A 22,400-nucleotide genomic window follows, 5' to 3' on the forward strand; every position below is an offset into this window, starting at 1 on the left:
TCTCCAGCATCTCAGGATATCAACACAAGTCTCCAAAGCATTTACATTTTCTACATGGAAGTTGTGCTAGCTGGTTATTCATGTAGCGTGACTTGAGGGAGAACAAATGACCTGAATATTCAAAACTGATTACCATACATGACTTAAAATCTCATCATTACCAATTTTTTTAGTCATGGATAAATTCATGAGATATTTCTGGTTTTCCAGTCTTTAAGAAACAGAGTAGGATTGTATTTCTTACTCCCGCCCTGTGGTTGGGTGTGGCCAAGTGACTGGTTCTGGCAAATGAGTGGCAATCGAAAGTCTCATGTGTAGCAGCAGGCTGGAGGATGTAAATGCCAGTGGGAATGCTTCCAGAGTGCTTTCTCTCCAAGGATACAGTGACTTGCACCATTCAAGATGGTGGCTGCTCTACAAACCAAGGTGAGGATACATTACCAGGGCCCACAAGCACTTCATGAGAGACATGTGGCATGAACATAAAATAAACCTCTCTTGTATCAGGTCACTAAGATTTTTTTTATTTTTTTTTTAATGTTTATTTTTGAGAGAGACAGAAACAGAACACAAGTGGGGGAGGGGCAGAGAGGGAAGAAGACACAGAATCAGAAGCAAGCTCCAGGCTCCACAATGTCAGCACAGAGCCCAATGCAGGGCTCAAACTCAAGAACCATAAGATCATGACCTGGGCTGAAGCTGTATGTTTAACCAACTGAGCCACCCAGGCACCCCTCAAGTCACTAAGATTTTGAAGTCATCTGTTAATGAAGCATAACACAGCCCAACCTGAGAGTTACTCCAACGAAACTAGCCAACAAGTTTCCCTGAAAGGCAGATTTTAACTCAATGTTATCAGTAATTAATATAAAAACAATTAATTAACAAATTAACCCTAGGAAAGAGCACATTTTTATAGAAATGAAATATAGATAAAGACCAAAATCATTAACACTCAATATTCCAACATATGGCATAGTGCCAAGGAAGACAGGACAGAGATAGACAGTATAGGAACTTCCTCTGAGCATATAATGGCCTAAGAGCTATAATATATCTAGATTTAGCAATTAGTATAATTATAATTGCAAATATTTAATGAGAACTTACTATATATTAAGCATTGTGCTAAGCACTTTACATCAAATGATACCTCATTTAATCCTTACAATAACCTTAGGAGGTAAAAGGCTATCGGAGCTTTATGTAGGCAATGAAGAAAGTAGTAAGAAGATAAATTACTTACAGGTCTGTCTAAAGTCAAACCAGTCTCTCAACAGATAATAGATATAAAGAGATAGATGATAGATAAATGGAAGGAAGGAAGGAAGGAAGGAAGGAAGGAAGGAAGGAAGGAAGGAAGGAAGACATAATTATAGATAAAAAAGCACATGAATCTTCCCTTATTTGGCAATATTGAATATTTGCATTGCAGATTCTTGCCAGAGAACATAACTTCAGGTTCTCTGTTCTCTGGTCTTTATCTAAGGCTCAATGATAAAAATAATCATTTTTCCCAGGAGACTGTCTGCAGAATATGCACTCTGCCCCTTCTCTGAAATGAATAGTTCTTAATAAATGGGAGCAGGGCACAGACTCCCCTATAAATCTTATTTTCCTAGAAAAATATATGTACAAAGAATTTTAGAAGATCCACAGAGAGCCCATTGAGCCTCATTATAAATTCCTCAGGGGAAACTGGTCACTAAATAGCTTTTTCTAGTTACTGTCTTGGGGCCCCTGGACTTTGTCTCTATAAGCATGCATTCCCAGTCACATGCTGGGTCCTTGTCCTGTTCCTGCAGAGGCCTGGGTTGAGGCTTGATGCAAAGGAATGCTCTGGTACGTGAATGTTATAGCAGTGCAGTTACTCAAATGATACGCCCTATCCAAAGTATCGGAGAAGATACAGACAGGAGGCATTTTGATGAACGTGATTTCTCAGCTCCAACAGAGGGTGTTGTCTTTGGCCTCCTCAGCATGAGGTCCAGCCAGGTCCAAGCAAACTGTATTCTAAACCTCTCATACCCCAAACATGCCATCTTGAAACACAAGCATAATTACATTATAGGATTGCTAAACCAAAGCACTACACTTCACTCCCTTAAAATGTTTCCTTTTAAAGGGCCAACATGCCTCCTGTCTAATCTTCCTCATACCAAATCCCACCAAGAGTAGACACCCACACCTGCTGATAGAGGAAATCCCTTTCTTGAGAAGATAAGTATCCGTGTAAGGTTAAGTGAGAAAAGCAGGTTACAGCTTTCCATGCAAAATGAACATCCACACCATCATTGTTTGTAAAAACAATGGGAAAAATACCAAAATGCTAAATAGCAATTATCTCTAGAGGGTGAGATTGATAGTAAGAATTCTGTTTATAATATTTTCTGGGTTTTTTTTCAAAGTCTCTGCATAAGCTTACATTTATAATGTTCATAATCAGAAAAAAAATGCCATAAAAAGTATGTGAGAATCATTAGCTCTTGCTAACGTCTTCAAAGACATTGTGAGCCCTTACAGTAGAGGCAGACAAGGGCTGAATATTTATGTGCTAACAGCTTTATGTTCATTATTTCATTTAATCTTCACAAAAGGACTATGTTATAAACATTATCCACCTTTTCAGCTGAAAGGGGAAAATCTGACATTTATGGAGGCTTAAGAAATGTACCCACAATCACATGGTTAGGAGATAGCAGAGCTGAATATTAAACTCAGGCCTGTCTGTCTTCTACAACCTCGACACTTTCTACTGTTCCTCAAATGATAGAAATAGTCAAACAATAAAAGTGGCATTTTACCTTCCAAGTCTCAGCCACAACTGGTGAAGAAACGGCTGTGTTTTGTGGACTGTGCCCATGCTGGCGGGAACATCGAAGCTTCTCCCCTTTGAACGCCAAGGCTGCCAACCCACTAGATACACGACTTCTCTCCATGAAGCGCAAGGAAGTTGCAGAACTTGAAGAAATGTGAGAACCGAACTCAGTAGTCAAGTAATGAGCCTTAACAAGTCAATAAGGTCACTCCCTGCAGGAGCAGACCAAGAGACAGCAGTCACCACTCCAGAATACAGGCTTCCATACAGGCCTGCCCAGCTTTCTGGTACTTTCCCAAAGTTTCCTGGACGAAAGCAATGTTTCTCCTCATTGCAGGGCCGGCCCGGGGCCCCGAGCAAAGCAGTACCTGGCTGGAATTTGCATCAGATGGCTGAGCGGCTGGCTCTGTGGCTTGGAGCCTGGGGCTTAGAGGCCCGGTTGGTGCTTCACTCCAGTTATCTTTCTGTGAAGAAACACTCTGCATAATTTACAGAGCTTGCACTGCTAATCTCTACCAGCTGTCTCACAAATGCCTGTATTGAACTAAAGTGAGGCTTCAGGGAGCTGGAGGAAGAGCCAGAAGAATTCCTTCTGATGGGTCATCTTTGACAGCTGTGACTTTAAAATAATGAGGCTTTGGAAGCATTCTGCAAACCCATGTGTTCATCAGGGTGTCACTGACTCCAAGAGCACTCTGATGCTTTCTCTCCCTTCTCAAACACACTCTATGATCAGAAAGAAACAGAAAAGAAAACCATCTCCTGACAGCACTAGGAATAGGGAGGGGTGGACCACTGCCCGATCAGAAATGCTTTACAGCCTTCCAGAAATTAAAAAGGGGATGGGATAGTTCTGGTCTGTAAATAGATGGATGAGGCCACAGCCCAGAATATGCTGAGAAAAGTCCGTGGAATGGGAGGTGAGCTTCCCCTCAGATGTGCACTTCTTCCATGACTTAGAGTATACAAATTTACCACAAACTAAGTGGTTTAAAACAACACCAATTATCTTGGTTCTTTGGAAGTTCAGGAGTCTGAAATGGGTCTTACAGAGCAACCAAAGGCTGTGTTCTTTCTGGAGGTTCTAGGGGAAATGTGTTTCCATGTCTTCACTAGTTTCTAGGGGCTGCCCACGCTCCCTGGTCCAGGGCCAAGCACCCTGCCAATGCTCCCGCTGTCATGTCTCCATCTCTGGCTCTGTCCTTACAGGCTACCTCTCACAATAACCTTTGTGATTATTTGGGCCACCTGGATAATCTAGGATACTCTCCCCATCTCAAGATCCCTAACTTAATCATATTGCAAAGTCCCTATTGCTAGGTAAGGCAATGTATTCAGAAGTTCCAGGGATTAGAATGTGGACGTCTTTGAGGGCCATTATTGTGACTAGTATATATGGTAAGGTGATACAGAGTGGAGTAAGAAGCAGGACAAAAAATAAGGCTTTAGATACAAGATAGTTCCAAGCAGCTATACAAGTTGGTGCCACATACGGTGGTCAGAACAATTGGTAACACTTAAATGCTTGCCCTTGGAATAAAGCTGGATAAACACTCTCCAAAAAAAATTGAACAGTCTGCCAGGGAAGGTCTAATTCCCACACAAAAGAGAAAGATGAAGAAGAACACACAAAACAACTAATCCCAGAGGAAAGAGAGATGGGGGGGCAGAGATTTAACGTTTTTAGTTAGTATCCTCACAAAGATGTTAAAAGTTTTACATTCATTAAACAAGAATAGTCTGCCATGAAAAGGGAGCAATTCTATAAATATTCTTAGAAAAGAAGATCGTGATTTTTAGAACAAAAATACAACAGGTAGCCTAGATAAAGCTGAAAACAACTTCAGATCCTAAGGCAGAGACAAGGGTACAAAATACAAATGAAATGGAAGATAAACACAGAAGGCCCAACCAACATCCATCTAACAACAGTTTCTGAAGGAGAAGAAAAAACAAATAACAACAATAACAACAACCAAAAACAAAAACAGAAACAAAAAAACACCACAGGAAAAATATTAAGGAGCATAAATAACCAACAAAATAAGATAAAAAATTTTTCCTGAACTGAAGAGATAGATGATTCTTCTTTTGAGAGAGGCAGATGAGTGCTGACCACACATCCTCACAAAACTATATGTGGCCTCAATGAGTGAAAAAACTCAGAAGTCTCCACAGACATAAATTTTTTTTTTGTTTGTTTAACCAAACAAACAAACAAAATGCCTCACCTATCAGGGAACGCAAATCAGTTTTCTTTTTCTTTTTTTTTTTTTAATATATGAAATTTATTGTCAAATTGGTTTCCATACAACACCCAGTGCTCATCCCAAAAGGTGCCCTCCTCAATACCCATCACCCACCCTCCCTGCCCTCCCACCCCCCATCAACCCTCAGTTTGTTCTCAGTTTTTAACAGTCTCTTATGTTTTGGCTCTCTCCCACTCTAACCTCTTTTTTTTTTTTTTCCTTCCCTTCCCCCATGGGTTTCTGTTAAGTTTCTTAGGATCCACATAAGAGTGAAACCATATGGTATCTGTCTTTCTCTGTATGGCTTATTTCACTTAGCATCACACTCTCCAGTTCCATCCACGTTGCTACAAAAGGCCATATTTCATTCTTTCTCATTGCCACATAGTATTCCATTGTGTATATAAACCACAATTTCTTTATCCATTCATCAGTTGATGGACATTTAGGCTCCTTCCATAATTTGGCTATTGTTGACAGTGCTGCTATAAACATTGGGGTACAAGTGCCCCTATGCATCAGCACTCCTGTATCCCTTGGATAAATTCCTAGCAGTGCTATTGCTGGGTCATAGGGTAGGTCTATTTTTAATTTTCTGAGGAACCTCCACACTGCTTTCCAGAGCGGCTGCACCAATTTGCATTCCCACCAACAGTGCAAGAGGGTTCCCATTTCTCCACATCCTCTCCAGCATCTAAAGTCTCCTGATTTGTTCATTTTGGCCACTCTGACTGGCGTGAGGTGATATCTGAGTGTGGTTTTGATTTGTATTTCCCCGATAAGGAGCGACGTTGAACATCTTTTCATGTGCCTGTTGGCCATCCGGATGTCTTCTTTAGAGAAGTGTCTTTTCATGTTTTCTGCCCATTTCTTCCCTGGGTTATTTGTTTTTCGGGTGTGGAGTTTGGTGAGCTCTTTATAGATTTTGGATACTAGCCCTTTGTCCGATATGTCATTTGCAAATATCTTTTCCCATTCCATTGGTTGCCTTTTAGTTTTGTTGGTTGTTTCCTTTGCTGTGCAGAAGCTTTTTATCTTCATAAGGTCTCAGTAATTCACTTTTGCTTTTAATTCCCTTGCCTTTGGGGATGTGTCGAGTAAGAGATTGCTACGGCTGAGGTCAGAGAGGTCTTTTCCTGCTTTCTCCTCTACGGTTTTGATGGTTTCCTGTCTCACATTCAGGTCCTTTATCCATTTTGAGTTTATTTGTGTGAATGGTGTGAGAAAGTGGTCTAGTTTCAACCTTCTGCATGTTGCTGTCCAGTTCTCCCAGCACCATTTGTTAAAGAGACTGTCTTTTTTCCATTGGATGTTCTTTCCTGCTTTGTGAAAGATGAGTTGGCCATACGTTTGTGGGTCTAGTTCTGGGGTTTCTATTCTATTCCATTGGTCTATGTGTCTGTTTTTGTGCCAATACCACGCTGTCTTGATGATGACAGCTTTGTAGTAGAGGCTAAAGTCTGGGATTGTGATGCCTCCTGCTTTGGTCTTCTTCTTCAAAATTACTTTGGCTATTCGGGGCCTTTTGTGGTTCCATATGAATTTTAGGATTGCTTGTTCTAGTTTCGAGAAGAATGCTGGTGCAATTTTGATTGGGATTGCATTGAATGTGTAGATAGCTTTGGGTAGTATTGACATTTTGACAATATTTATTCTTCCAATCCATGAGCAGGGAATGTCTTTCCATTTCTTTAAATCTTCTTCAATTACCTTCATAAGTTTTCTTAGTTTTCAGCATACAGATCTTTTATATCTTTGGTTAGATTTATTCCTAGGTATTTTATGCTTCTTGGTGCAATTGTGAATGGGATCAGTTTCTTTATTTGTCTTTCTGTTGCTTCATTGTTTGTGTATAAGAATGCAACTGATTTCTGTACATTGATTTTGTATCCTGCAATTTTGCTGAATTCATGTATCAGTTCTAGCAGACTTTTGGTGGAGTCTATCGGATTTTCCATGTATAATATCATGTCATCTGCAAAAAGCGAAAGCTTGACTTCATCTTTGCCAGTTTTGATGCCTTTGATTTCCTTTTGTTGTCTGATTGCTGATGCTAGAACTTCCAGCACTATGTTAAACAACAGCGGTGAGAGTGGGCATCCCTGTCGTGTTCCTGATCTCAGGGAAAAAGCTCTCAGTTTTTCCCCGTTGAGGATGATGTTAGCTGTGGGCTTTTCATAAATGGCTTTTATGATCTTTAAGTATGTTCCTTCTATCCCAACTTTCTCAAGGGTTTTTATTAAGAAAGGGTGCTGGATTTTGTCAAAGGCCTTTTCTGCATCAATTGACAGGATCATATGGTTCTTCTCTTTTTTTTTGTTAATGTGATGTATCACATTGATTGATTTGCGAATGTTGAACCAGCCCTGCATCCCAGGAATGAATCCCACTTGGTCATGGTGAATAATTCTTTTTATATGCCGTTGAATTCGATTTGCTAGTATCTTATTGAGAATTTTTGCATCCATATTCATCAGGGATATTGGCCTGTAGTTCTCTTTTTTTACTGGGTCTCTGTCTGGTTTAGGAATCAAAGTAATACTGGCTTCATAGAATGAGTCTGGAAGTTTTCCTTCCCCTTCTATTTCTTGGAATAGCTTGAGAAGGATAGGTATTCTCTCTGCTTTAAACGTCTGGTAGAACTCCCCTGGGAAGCCATCTGGTCCTGGACTCTTATTTGTTGGGAGATTTTTGAAAACCGATTCAATTTCTTCACTGGTTATGGGTCTGTTCAAGCTTTCTATTTCCTCCTGATTGAGTTTTGGAAGAGTGTGGGTGTTTAGGAATTTGTCCATTTCTTCCAGGTTGTCCAATTTGTTGGCATATAATTTTTCATAGTATTCCCTGATAATTGTTTGTATCTCTGAGGGATTGGTTGTAATAATTCCATTTTCATTCATGATTTTATCTATTTGGGTCATCTCCCTTTTCTTTTTGAGAAGCCTGGCTAGAGGTTTGTCAATTTTGTTTATTTTTAAAAAAACCAACTCTTGGTTTCATTGATCTGCTCTACAGTTTTTTTAGATTCTATATTGTTTATTTCTGCTCTGATCTTTACTATTTCTCTTCTTCTGCTGGGTTTAGGCTGCCTTTGCTGTTCCATGCTTCTATTTCCTTTAGGTGTGCTGTTAGATTTTGTATTTGGGATTTTCCTTGTTTCTGGAGATAGGCCTGGATTGCAATGTATTTTCCTCTCAGGACTGCCTTCGCTGCGTCCCAAAGCATTTGGATTGTTGTATTTTCATTTTCGTTTGTTTCCATATATTTTTTAATTTCTTCTCTAATTGCCTGGTTGACCCACTCATTTGTTAGTAGGGTGTTCTTTGACCTCCATGCTTTTGGAGGTTTTCCAGACTTTTTCCTGTGGTTGATTTCAAGCTTCATAGCATTGTGGTCTGAAAGTATGCATGGTATAATTTCAATTCTTGTAAACTTATGAAGGGCTGTTTTGTGACCCAGTATATGATCTATCTTGGAGAATGTTCCATGTGCACTCGAGAAGAAAGTATATTCTGTTGCTTTGGGATGCAGAGTTCTAAATAGATCTGTCAAGTCCATCTGATCCAATGTCTCATTCAGGGCCCTTGTTTCTTTATTGACCGTGTGTCTAGATGATCTATCCATTTCTGTAAGTGGGTGTTAAAGTCCCCTGCAATTACCACATTCTTATCAATAAGGTTGCTTATGTTTATGAGTAATTGTTTTATATATTTGGGGGCTCCAGTATTCGGCGCATAGACATTTATAATTGTTAGCTCTTCCTGATGGATAGACCCTGTAATTATTATATAATGCCCTTCTTCATCTCTTGTTACAGCCTTTAATTTAAAGTCTAGTTTGTCTGATATAAGTATGGCTACTCCAGCTTTCTTTTGGCTTCCAGTAGCATGATAAATAGTTCTCCATCCCCTCACTCTCAATCTAAAGGTGTCCTCAGGTCTAAAATGAGTCTCTTGTAGACAGCAAATAGATGGGTCTTGTTTTTTTATCCATTCTGATACCCTGTGTCTTTTGGTTGGCGCATTTAATCCATTTACATTCAGTGTTATTATAGAAAGATACGGGTTTAGAGTCATTGTGATGTCTGTATGTTTCATGCTTGTAGTGATGTCTCTGGTACTTTGTCTCACAGGGTCCCCCTTAGGATCTCTTGTAGGGCTGGTTTAGTGGTGACAAATTCCTTCAGTTTTTGTTTGCTTGGGAAGACCTTTATCTCTCCTTCTATTCTAAATGACAGACTTGCTGGATAAAGGATTCTCGGCGGCATATTTTTCCTGTTTAGCACACTGAAGATCTCGTGCCAATTCTTTCTGGCCTGCCAAGTTTCAAAAGAGAGATCAGTCACGAGTCTTATAGGTCTCCCTTTATATGTGAGGGCACGTTTATCCCTTGCTGCTTTCAGAATTTTCTCTTTATCCTTGTATTTTGCCAGTTTCACTATGATATGTCGTGCAGAAGATCGATTCAAGTTACGTCTGAAGGGAGTTCTCTGTGCCTCTTGGATTTCAATGCCTTTTTCCTTCCCCAGTTCAGGGAAGTTCTCAGCTATAATTTCTTCAAGTACCCCTTGAGCACCTTTCCCTCTCTCTTCCTCCTCTGGGATACCAATTATGCGTATATTATTTCTTTTTAGTGTATCACTTAGTTCTCTAATTTTCCCCTCATACTCCTGGATTTTTTTATCTCTCTTTCTCTCAGCTTCCTCTTTTTCCATAACTTTATCTTCTAGTTCACCTATTCTATCCTCTGCCTCTTCAATCCGAGTTGTCGTCGTTTCCATTTTGTTTTGCATTTCGTTTAAAGCGCTTTTCAGCTCCTCGTGACTGTTCCTTAGTCCCTTGATCTCTGTAGCAAGAGATTCTCTGCTGTCCTCTATACTATTTTCAAGCCCAGCGATTAATTTTATGACTATTATTCTAAATTCACTTTCTGTTATATTATTTAAATCCTTTTTGATCAGTTCATTAGCTGTTGTTATTTCCTGGAGATTCTTCTGAGGGGAATTCTTCCGTTTGGTCATTTTGGATAGTCCCTGGAGTGGTGAGGACCTGCAGGGCACTTCCCCTGTGCTGTGGTGTATAACTAGAATTGGTGGGCGGGGCCACAGTCAGTCCTGATGTCTGCCCCCAGACCACCGCTGGGGCCACAGTCAGACTGGTGTGTGCCTTCTCTTCCCCTCTCCTAGTGGCGGGATTCACTGTGGGGTGGCGTGGCCTGTCTGGGCTACTTGCACACTGCCAGGCTTGTGGTGCTGGGGATCTGGCGTATTAGCTGAGGTGGGTAGGCAAGGTGCACGGGGGCAGGAGGGGCAGGCTTAGCTCACTTCTCCTTAGGTGATCCACTTCAGGAGGGGCCCTGTGGCAGTGGGAGGGAGTCAGATCCGCTGCCGGAGGTTTGGCTCCGCAGAAGCACAGAGTTAGGTGTTTGCGTGGAGCGAGCAAGTTCCCTGGCAGGAACTGGTTCCCTTCGGGATTTTGGCTGGGGGATGGGCGGGGGAGATGGCGCTGGTGAGCGCCTTTGTTCCCCACCAAACTGAGCTCTGTCGTCTGGGGGCTCAGCAGCTCTCCCTCCCTTTGTCCTCCCGCCTTCCCGCTTTCTGAGCAGAGCTGTTAACTTATGACCTCCCAGACGCTAAGTCGCGCTTGCTGTCGGAACACACTCCGTCTGTCCGGCCCCTCCGCTTTTGCAAGCCAGACTCGGGGGCTCTGTTTGGCCGGCGAGCCGCCCCTTTGCCCCGGCTCCCTCCCGCCAGTCCATGGAGTTCGCACCGCCTCGCCGCCCTTCCTACCCTCTTCCGTGGGCCTCTTGTCTACGCTTGGCTCTGGAGACTCCGTTCTGCTAATCTTCTGGCGGTTTTCTGGGTTAGTTAGGCAGGTATAGGTGGAATCTAAGTGATCAGCAGGACGCGCGGTGAGCCCAGCGTCCTCCTACGCCGCCATCTTCCTCCCTCTTCCGCAAATCAGTTTTCAATAGTAACATTATTTAGAAGACAATGAGTCATGATTTCAAAGCTCTGTAGAAAATTATAATATTGAATCTAAAATTCAGATCGTCAGACAAACTATCTAAGGTGACGAGGGGGAAAAAATCAATACATTTTCTGACAGGTTTCAGGAAGTTTGCTCAGGAAAGGCATCTGGCAAGTTGCAATTTTATTTTAATGTACCTGGGAGTTACTGTCACAGAATAAAGAGACGAGGAAGGGGTAGACTAGAATATAGCTGCAGCAGACACCACAGCTAGCTCACCCAATACCCATGCCAACCCCCTTTCTGTGAGTCTGTATGCTACAGAGACAAAGGTCAGAAACTCCCCTTCCCCCGTTGTCAGTAGCCAGCTGCCTTAGGAGGTTAACATGGTATTTTCTGAGGCAGCTGGCTATAAACTCTCTTTCTTTCGTAACATCCTAGGTGCTGAGTAGCAGGCTACCGAGCAGAGGCATTTTTTCCCAAAATTCTCATTTTGTGCTTGGGAGTTTCTCCTGGATAAAACATTCACTCCTGGCCCTGTCACATCTTCTCTGAAGAACGTAGAAGTTCTGTAAACCACATATTACCCTGACATATATCACTTTCTGCTTAAATAAACTAATGTGGATTCTGTGGCCTGACTTTGGGGATTAGGAATAAGAGTAAGGAAGGTTAGGACAAGTGGCTGTTGCCTTCATTCTAAATGCTTCTGTCTTACTTTATTTTTTGCGATGTGCATGCATTATTTTCAATAGACATTGTTTTTTTAATTTTAACGTAGTAGTGGGCAAAAGAAATGAGGTCTTTTGTCTAATTCACAGATTAGCAAGCCCAAATGAGCTGAAAACATGTGCACGGTTCTTCAATTCACCAGTAACCAAAGAAATGTAAGTCAAACTTATGCTATGCCTGTTAAACTGGCATAAATTTGGACGGAACATACCTATTACAGGTTGAGATGTGGAAAAATTCTACTTTCAGGTGGAAGTGTGAAATGTTACAGCCCCTTGAGAAACCAATCTGGAAACGCTGATTAAAATATAGATTAAAAATTTAAATATATGTACTCTTCAATTCAGCCAACTCAATCCTAGAAATCTATCCCACAGAAATAAATAAAACCGCCAGAACTTAAAAACTTTTTGTTGTAATTGTTCCTCGTAGTAAACCCTAGTGTTAAAAAAGTAACCAATAGTGATTAAAAAATTGAAGAGATCAGGGTTCACCCACACTATACCTTTTAGAAAAATGGATCACCTATAACAGTTAATATAAGATATGGAGTTCCACAAAATGTGAAGTGAAAAATAACAAGCTCAAGAAAAGTGGAAGTCACCCCAAATACAGCATATATTTTCCAATCTCTCTGCTTTTGCTCACACTGTCACACTTCTATTTAAAACACCCTTCTTCCCTGACATCCACCTCTTACCTCTGCCTAAAAAGGCTTACCCATGTTGAATATAAATTAGCCTTACCATTTTAGAAGAGCAGTACAAAAATATGATTCAAAATATTCACCCAACAATCTTAAACCTCTGAATTTACAATAAAGAAGTAAATGTAAATGAGGCATATACAAGAAATTATATAATTTAAAAAAAGAAAGAAAGAAAACAATCCAAATGTTCATCACTGGGGGGAACAGGGCTAGTCAAATGATTTATGATTTGTATGCTCCATAATATATTACACAGCCGTTAAAAAGGATGATGGAAGTCATATCGATTTGTTAAAACATGTGGGACTTGCTGTGTAAGTGATAGAGGTCACTCACAGACAAACATGTTATGATTCAATAGCATAAAGTTAGGTGTATTTACCTGGACATATATTCATATTTATTTATAGAGAGATTAAGGATTTCCCAAAATATTTTAACAGTGGTTAAATTTGAATCTTTGAACTTGTGAGATTTGAGCTCATTGTAGTTTCTTGTGTTTTTTCATTTTTACATACTATTTTAATTTTTACCCAATTATATGTTATATTTTATAAACACAATAGTGCTATTTTCTAAAAGTTCCAAGTTTTAGACTGTCAAATTATGTTTAATAGACTTAATAAAATAATAACTGTCATTTATTGAGCATTTACAATACACTCAGTACATGCTAAGTACTTGTACCTATTTTAACTTACTTGTCTTCACAACAAACTTATTAGTCAAGTACACTTATTATCCAAATTTTATAGTGAGGGAAGTGAAGTATAGAAAGGTTATTTACTTTAGAAATTCAAACTTCAATATTTTTGAATTTTTCTAAACAGTTTTGAAATGACAATGAAAAAAGTTTTCCATTTATCAGCACTCACCCCATTATCTAGAAGAGTCAACTAATCAGGACCCTTTATTCAATCTCTCATTCCCTAAGCCATCTGTTTTTACCATGAAGGTTTAACTCTTTCTGTTCTTATCAATGTGCCCTCTCCCCACTGTATTTTCTGCCACCCTTTGAAGCACAGCTATGGTGAGGCTTTCTAGCATTGGCTATACTCATTTACACGCACCAGTATCTGTGTGGTTATAAAACTATCCTTTACAAGATTTTCCTTCATGCTGTGACACCCAGAAGGCAAAAGAAATATAATAAATGACTCAAAGTTTTAATGCTTAAAGGTTTGTCACATGGGAAAAAAATGCTCAACAAACACAGCAACCCAATACCCATGCACTTCACATTTCAGAGCACGCAATAGATGAGATGTAATTATTGTGGCTAATTGGTTCCTGGTAAAATGTCACTGAGAATAAGAACTCATTAATATATCATTTCAATCACTGGAGACACCAGGTGCTCTTACTCAGGGTCTGCTCCGTGGTATCAGTACTGACATCTTTCTCAGGGTTATTGCCCTCTTCAAAGGAGAAAATATAAACACCAATGTGTATATTATGATTTGGAACGTGTTCTCTACAGTTTCTGTAAAAAGTCATGCAAATTATCCAGCCAGGTAAACTTCTACATAATTCAGGGAGATCCATGTGAGATTTCTGTCTAAAAGCCTGGCCTTTACACATTAAGCAGGTGTGTGAGTTTGACAAATATAAATGCAGATGAGTAAAAAATACTATCTCTGGCTTGTCTTTATTAATGCTATTTTGGAAAAAAAATGTAATTTATCAGACTGAAAGAAAAGCTGTTACATCAAGATTGTCTCACAGGTCATGTTTCCACATCAGGGAGTTAAATAAGCCCTAGAGATTAAAATAATTCAGGAAAAAGTCCTAAATGTATTCCACCAATTTTTAACATCATCTCTTCTGCTCTCATGTACCTCAGTATCCATATAGCTCCCATATCTCTAAACACTGCATGTTGAAATGGGAATGAGAATGATGATGAAAATAATGAAGGAGAAGAAGGAAGGGGAGGAGGGTAGAAAAAGGGGAGGAGGAGCAGTGGGAAGAGGAGGAGACGAAGAGAAAGATGATAGTGGTGCTGATGGTAATGATGATAATGGTGGTGGTAGTGATCAAGATGATAGTGATAATGGTGAAGATAATGCTGGTGATGTTGATGATGAAGTGGTGGAGATGATGCTGGTAGTGATGCTGCTGCTGCTGGTGATAAAGATGATGGTGATAATGGTGATGATGCTGTGATGTTGATGATGATGATGGTGACGGTGAAGGTGATGCTGGTGGTGGTGATAGCAATGATGATGCTAGTGATAATGGTAAAGATAATGCTGATGCTGGTGATTGTGGTGGTGATGTCAATGATAATGATGATGATGGTGGTAGTGGTGGTGGTGATGATGATGAGATGATGATGGTGATAATGGTAATGATGCTGGTGATTTTGGCGATGATGACGATGGTGACAGTGGTGGAGATGCTGGTGGTGGTGGTGGTGGTGATGATGATGCTTATGCTTATGATGGTGATGGTGGTGAAGGTGATGCTGATGGTGGTGATGTTGGCGATGCTGGTAGGGAGATGATGGGTGCCTTCTTGCATTAGCCACAAGTACGCACTTCTAGGTTCCTAACATGCATGAGGACACTAAAAAGACAGTCATTGGAACTGAAAGAGAAACTACATTTCCACATGAGGCATTTCTTCATTTTACTTTCTAATTTAGTTATTATTTTTAGCAACCAATCTCCATATCACCTTCCATGAGAAATACTTCTAACATTTCCAAACTTGTGGGGGATTTTTAGCTAAATATATTCATCCTCAAAAAGGTGGGGGGAAGGATTTTCTCACCAGAAGACTGAACTTGCCTCTATGTGGAAAAGTTCCTTCCTGAAAAGCATTTGTGCTTTTCACAAAAATGAGTATTTATTAACATGGAAAATTGATTTTGAAATGTTGAGTAAAAAAAATCAGCTTACAGAATAGAATGGACATGAAAATCACTTTGTTTGGAGATATGACATTAATACATAGTCAACTCTGGGTTGTAGAATGGTAGATGATTTTATGTTCTTGGAATTTTTTGCTTTCCTACATTTTTCCAGACTTTTTTTTTTTTTTGCAATGAGCATGTGATACTTTTGTGATGAGATAAAAATATTCTTTTAAGCCTCTGCAAAGAAAGAGGACATTTTTTCTGGCTGTAGCTGGAATACTAAAACTGTAAATGGAATGCTTATATGGAGGAAGCAATGAAACCTGAAAATATAGACCTCACTTCTCTGCTAGAGCTGAACTTACAGCAGTAAAAGGGCTCTCAGGGAGAAAAAAAGAAATAACATGAAGTGTTGAAGAGGAAACACTTGCAAGGGTCAGGGAGAGGTGTCTGAAAGAGGCAGAGTTCATTTCAGCTCAGCAAATACTTATTTATCATCTTCTCCATACCAAGCAGTGAGCTCCACAGCAAGATAGAGAATCCGAGTGTTTAGAGAACCTACAGCCCAGCAGGAGAGAGAGCAGTGGAAGCACCTGACTTCAATGCAGTGGCAAGAGTGTTCTGCATAGGTGGGCACTGGTTCCCATGAAATCCCAGAGAGACCCTAAAAACCGGCATGAGGGTAGATTGCTCAGAGATATACATATAGAAGGTGAGCAAAACTAAAAGAGAGAAAGAAGTGAGGGTGTGTTCCAGGCAAAAGTAATGCCACTAACAAAGACACATCAGTGAACTGCAAGGTGGATTTGTGGAGCAACATACAGAGGCAGGTTGGTAGTGCTAGAGTACCAAGCAAGGCAGACAAGCTTATGGTGTTGGGAACCTCCACCCTTCTATATGAGACTAGGAAGGTTATAATTTAACTGGTAAGAATGGAAATCCATTCATGGGTTTTAAGAGGGTTCACGATGCTAGCCTTATATTCCCTCACCCTTTTGTGTTCCTGAAATGGCTTCACAAAAATACCCATCCTCCCCATGTGACCTATGCAAAACATGCCATCCACACTTTGTCATGACTCCAATAACACCATGGGTGCCTTCCTTGTTTGCCTTTGACAAGACTGAACATAGACGTTTCCCCTTTTGCCAGGCACAGACTATATTAGTTTCCGAGGGTGGCCATAACAAAGTTCCTCAAACTAGGTGGCTTAAAACAACAGAAAATTTTTTGTTTCACAGTTCTGAAGCCTAGAAGCTTGAAATCAAGGTGTTGGTAGGGCCATGCTCTCTCAAGGCTGTATGGAACCATCTGTTCCATGCCTTTCTCTTAGCTTCTAGTGTTGCCATCAATTTTGTAATTACTGGCTCAAAGATGCATCACTCCAATCTCTGCCTCTGCATCATGTGGCCTTCTCCCCTAAGGGTCACTATCTTCACCTCTTCTTGTAAGGACAGCAGCCATATTGGATTAAGGCTCACCCTAATGACCTCATCTTAACACAATTACATTCAGCAAAGACCCCATTTCCAAATAATATCACATTCATAAATACTGGTTTGGACCTCAACATATTTTTTAGGGGGACACCATTTAACCTAGACCCTCCAGCTTCCCATTCTTTATCTCATAAATGATTCAAGCTCTTTGTTTCCCTGAAACTAGCTAGCCACAGGGGAAAACAAAAACAAAAACAAAACACACATTACTTAGGCAGATTACTGACTGAAGCTTTCCCCATTTAAAATACAAACCCAACTATAAATCACGCATTCTGTAATGTCCTTACCCCTCCCTATAAAATTCTAAGGCAAATCCACATTCCAAGATACCCTGAGCTTCAGACCTGGGGTGCTTTCCTATTGCAACAGGCTGAATAAAATCAATCCGCTTACTTGTTCAGTTTTTGTCTTTGACAGTGAGTAAAAGGTCATAGTCAAATCCTCTCATGTATTTTGAGCAGCAACCTGCAGGTAGGCCATGGCAGCAAGGGCTGATAGTTGATGCTTGAACTCTGCTCAGCCCCGACCCTGCCACAGGACCACACCTGGGCTCACACCTTCTTTGCTAAGAACATCAGCTGCTGACAGCTCTCAGGGACAGCTGAGGGAATTGCCTTAGCTTATTCACTGTGTACTCTAAAGACTAGACAGATGTGGCAAGATAATGTATTCATGGTTTGTTTCTTCTAACTATAGTATTTTCCTTCTCTACCCTCTAGCAAATATAAAAAGGGAGCCAGGCCCAGTGTTGCCTTCTCTCGTGCATTTTTGTGTTGCAGAGGACAGAGGCACCCAAGAGATAGCACTCCCTTCCCCTATCCCCTTTTGTGTCCATGACCCATTGCTCAGTGAAGCGGTTAGGCTGAATGGTCCCAGAGCAATGGATGGGGCAGGGCATGTGGCAGCAACCATATCAAAAGCACCGGGGGGGTGCTTGGGTAGCTCAGTCAGTTAGGCATCCGACTCTTGATTTTGGCTCAGGTCTTGATCTCATGGCTCATGAGTTCTAGCCCTGCATTGGGCTCTGTGTTGAAGTGCTGAGCCTGCTTGGGATTCTCTCTCTCCCTCTTTCTCTGCTCCTCCCCTGCTTGTGCTCTCTCTCTTTCTCTCAAAATAAATTTAAAAAAAATTTTTTTTAAAAAAAAAGCATCTGGTATTTCTTTCTGAAAGAGCCTGGAAACGAGACAAGTTTTTCAGCCCCTTAAGGAGAGGTAACCAGAGTACCAGAGCTGGCTCAGGGATGCTGGGGAGACAGAATATTAAGAAAGGTGGCCGAGGGGCACCTGAGTAGCTCAGTTGGTTGAGCGTCTGACTTTGGCTCAGGTCATGATCTCGCGGTCCGTGAGTTCGAGCCCCGCATCGGGCTTTGTGCTGACAGCTCAGAGCCTGGAACCTATTTCGGATTCTGTGTCTCCCTCTCTCTCTGACCCTCCCCCGTTCATGCTCTGTCTCTCTCTGTCTCAAAAATAAATAAACGTTAAAAAAAAAAAACTTAAAAAAAAAAAAGGTGGCCGTGGGAACAGTAGCCAAAGACAGCATGCCACTGCTTGACAGGGAAGTAGTGTAGCCACCCACCTTCCAATAAACCTTGTAAATTTGAGCAGTGAGAACCACAGCCATCACAATGACGGGCTGTAGACCAGAGGGCTTTCTGCCATCCCCACTGCCCTGATCCTTGTTTGCCTGAGTGGAAATGGGGCAAACCTTCCAAACAGGATAGAGATCTAATTTCTCACCCTCTAGAGAGTTAAAGCTCACAGTCAGAATAAATTTGATTTATAAAAACAAGGTATTTCTCACCACCCCCCTCCAAGAGTGTGGACTAAAATTTTCACTGCTGTAGAGGCAATGTAATCCAGCCAGACGGCAGTATAAATAAGACAGCTGCCTTTCAGCAGCTGTGTCTCTCCAAACTGCAGCTCAGCGATCATAATTAAAACCCTCTGGAAATCCACTCTCCAGAGAACTGTGGTGGGTCACCTCTCCCAACGCCCTACCAACAAGAAAACGCTGCCTCTCTCCTCTTTGTTCCTCATTTGTCTTGTAAACAAGAAATTAAACTTCCATCTCTGGGCCAAGTTGACTTGGGTAACATAAGTGCAGGTTCAGTGGGTCTTTCCTGCCCCTGTGGGAAGTGGGGGGAAAGGCGTGGGGTATCCCTCCTCCCGGGAACCCCCCTCAGTTTCCAAACAGGTAAATGAGAATATTAGGAGAAGATAGACTCTCTGACCTACGTGGCAACAAGGAACCAACTGCTGGAGACGCTCAGGAAAGAAGAAGAGATGGTATTGTGGAGAAGGAGCCCTTCCCAGGAAACGTACTTGGGAAATGGGATGGTCCCCTTTTTTATTTGCTTTAACCTCTTCTGCTGTCGATCCTCTCAAAGATGTTGAAGTCCTATCTCAGGCCTTCCACAGTCCGAGTCACCGAGACCCCCAACACTCCACGCCCACTCCACCCATGGCATCCACTTGGCCCCTCTGCCTTCCTGAATTGCCCTTCCTGGTGCTCCCATATCTCTGGAATCAGTTTGCTGGTCCCTGTGGGGGCCCAGGGGCAGATGCCCTTCAATAGAATTGTGTGTTCTCTCCCTTCCTGCCCCCACCCTGGCAGCATCTTAGGACAACAACTCCCAGGGTTACTCAGTACTGTCAGTTACAAGAAGAGCCTCATCTGGACCATTTAGACTTACCTTTAAGGACAGAGGAAGTCCTGCCCATGAAATATAAAGGTTTTCCCCTTCTCCCAGTCAGAACTGACCACAGAGAAACAGAGAAGCAGCTTCACTCCTCTTCTCCACTGTCCATCTCCCTGTACCTGGTCTCTCTTGCTTCTTAAGAGCTGAGGTCTGGGCAGAGCCATGAGGGAAGGGGGTCCTCTTACATAACTCATGCTGTCCCCCTTTAACCAGCAACAGCCTTGATGCAACAGCCTTGATGGGACAGGTGTCCCACACCGGGGCTATGTGAGAGCTACATGAGGGCAACTCCATATGACAACTCTTTGGTGAGCACTTAAGACTGGGAGTTGTTGGGCTCTGTGCTGACACCTCAGAGCCTAGAACCTGCTTCGGATTCTGTGTCTCCCTCTCTCTCTCTCTGTCTCTCTGTCTCTCTGTCTGTGTCTGTCTCTCTCTCTCTAAAATAAACATTTTAAAAAAAGGTGGTGGGAGTAATCAGGTCATGTTGTTTTCAGCTTTGAGGCTTCAGTAGAAAACCTGAAATAACAGGAAAAATTTTGTATGTGATCCAGCTACATATTTGACTCCTCCCAATCCTTCAAAGTCCCAAACCAGCTCCTGACCTCTCCAAGACGCTTTCTGCCCTGACAACTCTGGCCCTCACTGAGATCTCCTTTTCTGGAATATCCAATGCACTTAATGTCAGAACAACACATTCTGATGAGTAGATATATTCTGTCTCATGTTGGTCTCCTGTTGTTTCTCCATGTTGTTCCCAATAGCACGGCAGACTTTTTGAAGGCAGAAACTGTGCTTTATACTTATTTTGTATCCCCTATGGCTTTTACCTCTTTGCTGCCAACATAAAGGTGCTCGATGCATATTTGAAGTGAGTTGAATTGAATTTTCAATCAGACACACACTGGAGAGAGAGAGAGTCTCGATGTGGCTAGGGGTGCAGTGCAGCAGCACAGAAGAGAGATTGCACACAAAGTTTCTTTCGAAATTTGGGTATTGTAAGATTGAAGAAGGGCTTTTTAAAGGTAACACGTGCTGTCATTGCTGGCAGCTGGGTAATGTTGTTCATACATCTCTGGGAATAATGACATGGGCTTAAGATCCAGTGCAGCGGATCCATTTGCACAGGCAGCCGCTAGCATGAGCACCGTGAGAGGGGATGATGGAGAGAGTGAGGGGATGACTGCCTTTCTCACCTCTGCTCAAACCTTCCCATCCAGGTTTGGTGACTAGACCTGAGTGGCAGACACCCAGATGTGGCAGGAAATCCCAGTGGGACCAGGTGCCATGGGTCAGAGAGGCATGTCCCCCTCCTCTCCACTCTCACATGCACACACGTGGAGGCATACACATCCCCACAGAGCATCAGTAGGGACTTACCTGCCAAATGCAAGTAACCAATAGGGGCTGAGCTAGTTCCTCTCTTTCCTTACCTTCATACCCCTTCTCCATTGGAAGGGAGTGTCTTCTGGAAAGACTATAATACTGCTCAATCCCCTCCAAGTGCTCTTTTATCCTTCTAACTTCAACATGTCTACCTTGGATTACTGAAAGAAGACCCCAAGGTCTCAGACCCCACCAGCTAATGAATTCAGAAATACTTTCCAGTTAAGATGACTGGACTGCACGACATCACTGGAGTCTCAGAGACTAGAGCAAGAGATGGAAAGCCATGGAATTCTCTTCCTTTCCTGTAGACCTATGGAAACTTTAAGGTGTGTGCAATCACTTGCTCCCAAGGCTGGTGGACTTAGGGTTCCTCAGCCCTGCGAGCATCTTATCACTTCCCTTGAATCTGGAAGCTGGGACCAAGGCTCTTATCTGCATTTCCTCTGCTCATCTGCACTTCCATCCCTGCCAGATGACAACAGCCATGCTCTCCTGGACTTACTGGAGCAGGAGGTCCTCCTACCACAGCCAGCCAGGCTTCTCCCCCTCACCCCGCTCCCAAACTTCTCCAGCTCAAAAGTTACCTTGGGGTGATAATAATATAAGACAAAATTGAAATTAATTTACTAGAGGTTGTGGGTCATTTAGATTCAACCAGTCATTTTTAGGTAGTACTCAAAACAGGTAGGGCCAAAGAGAAGGCACTGAGAACTTGCTTTACTACCCTTTGAGTCAGGTTAGCCTGGTCCAGTCCTACAAAGAAGGGCTCGAAAAGCTGACAGCAGAGATAGTTGGGGCACGTGAGTTGTATCTCTGCTTGGTCCTGTGGCTGATGGCAGTGTATTCCCAATGTAATGATTCTTTTTATGTGACAAGGAGCTGGAGAAAAGGATGCTGAGCAAAGGAGTCCATATATTCCCCATAACTCGAATTACTACAATGAATTGCCACATTACTCACCTTTGCACTGGACATTAATCACAAAAACAAAAAACTGCCGAGCCAGGGAGTTACAGAGGATGTGCTATTTCAGCCCTCACCCTGTGCCAAATGCACACAGCAGTGATGAAGTTTGTGGAGCTCCCCCTGCCCATCTGCTGCTAAACCATTAGCATCGAGGCTGGAGAGGCAAAGTCTCAGCAGGGACTGAGACAGAGCTGGGCTCTTCCTCACCTGAGAGGCCATCTGCCTTCAGAGGGTAATCCAGATCCTCCTCTGGCCCTTGTGCTTGCCATTCAACATGTCTCTATAGGCTCATGTCTGATTTTGCCAAACTCTGGAGGAGAACCTGAAATATTAAAAACAGCCATACTGTTTAATATTATATATATGTGGGGAAAAAAGAAACAAAAATTATTTATTTTATGCCACAGAAAGAGGTAAATTATTAACGTGAAAATGGAAATGACCAGGAGATAGATAAATATGATCTCATTTGTCTATGTATATGTTTTAACAAAATACACAATATTTT

At 41.9% G+C, this 22,400-nt stretch overlaps 1 long non-coding RNA gene across 1 annotated transcript in view; it reads right to left on the minus strand.

Annotated features, from left to right (window-relative positions):
* Window positions 1-18,352: 18,352 nt before the first annotated feature.
* The window catches only part of LOC128314005 (uncharacterized), a 53,692-nt gene continuing 49,644 nt past the window's right edge, over window positions 18,353-22,400 (minus strand). The window contains exon 4 of the long non-coding RNA XR_008295284.1: window positions 18,353-22,214. This is a non-coding gene — a long non-coding RNA (uncharacterized LOC128314005). The remainder of the gene's footprint in view (window positions 22,215-22,400) is intronic.

The sequence above is a fragment of the Acinonyx jubatus genome, chromosome C1, assembly GCF_027475565.1.
Source record: "Acinonyx jubatus isolate Ajub_Pintada_27869175 chromosome C1, VMU_Ajub_asm_v1.0, whole genome shotgun sequence".
Lineage (NCBI taxonomy): Eukaryota > Metazoa > Chordata > Mammalia > Carnivora > Felidae > Acinonyx > Acinonyx jubatus.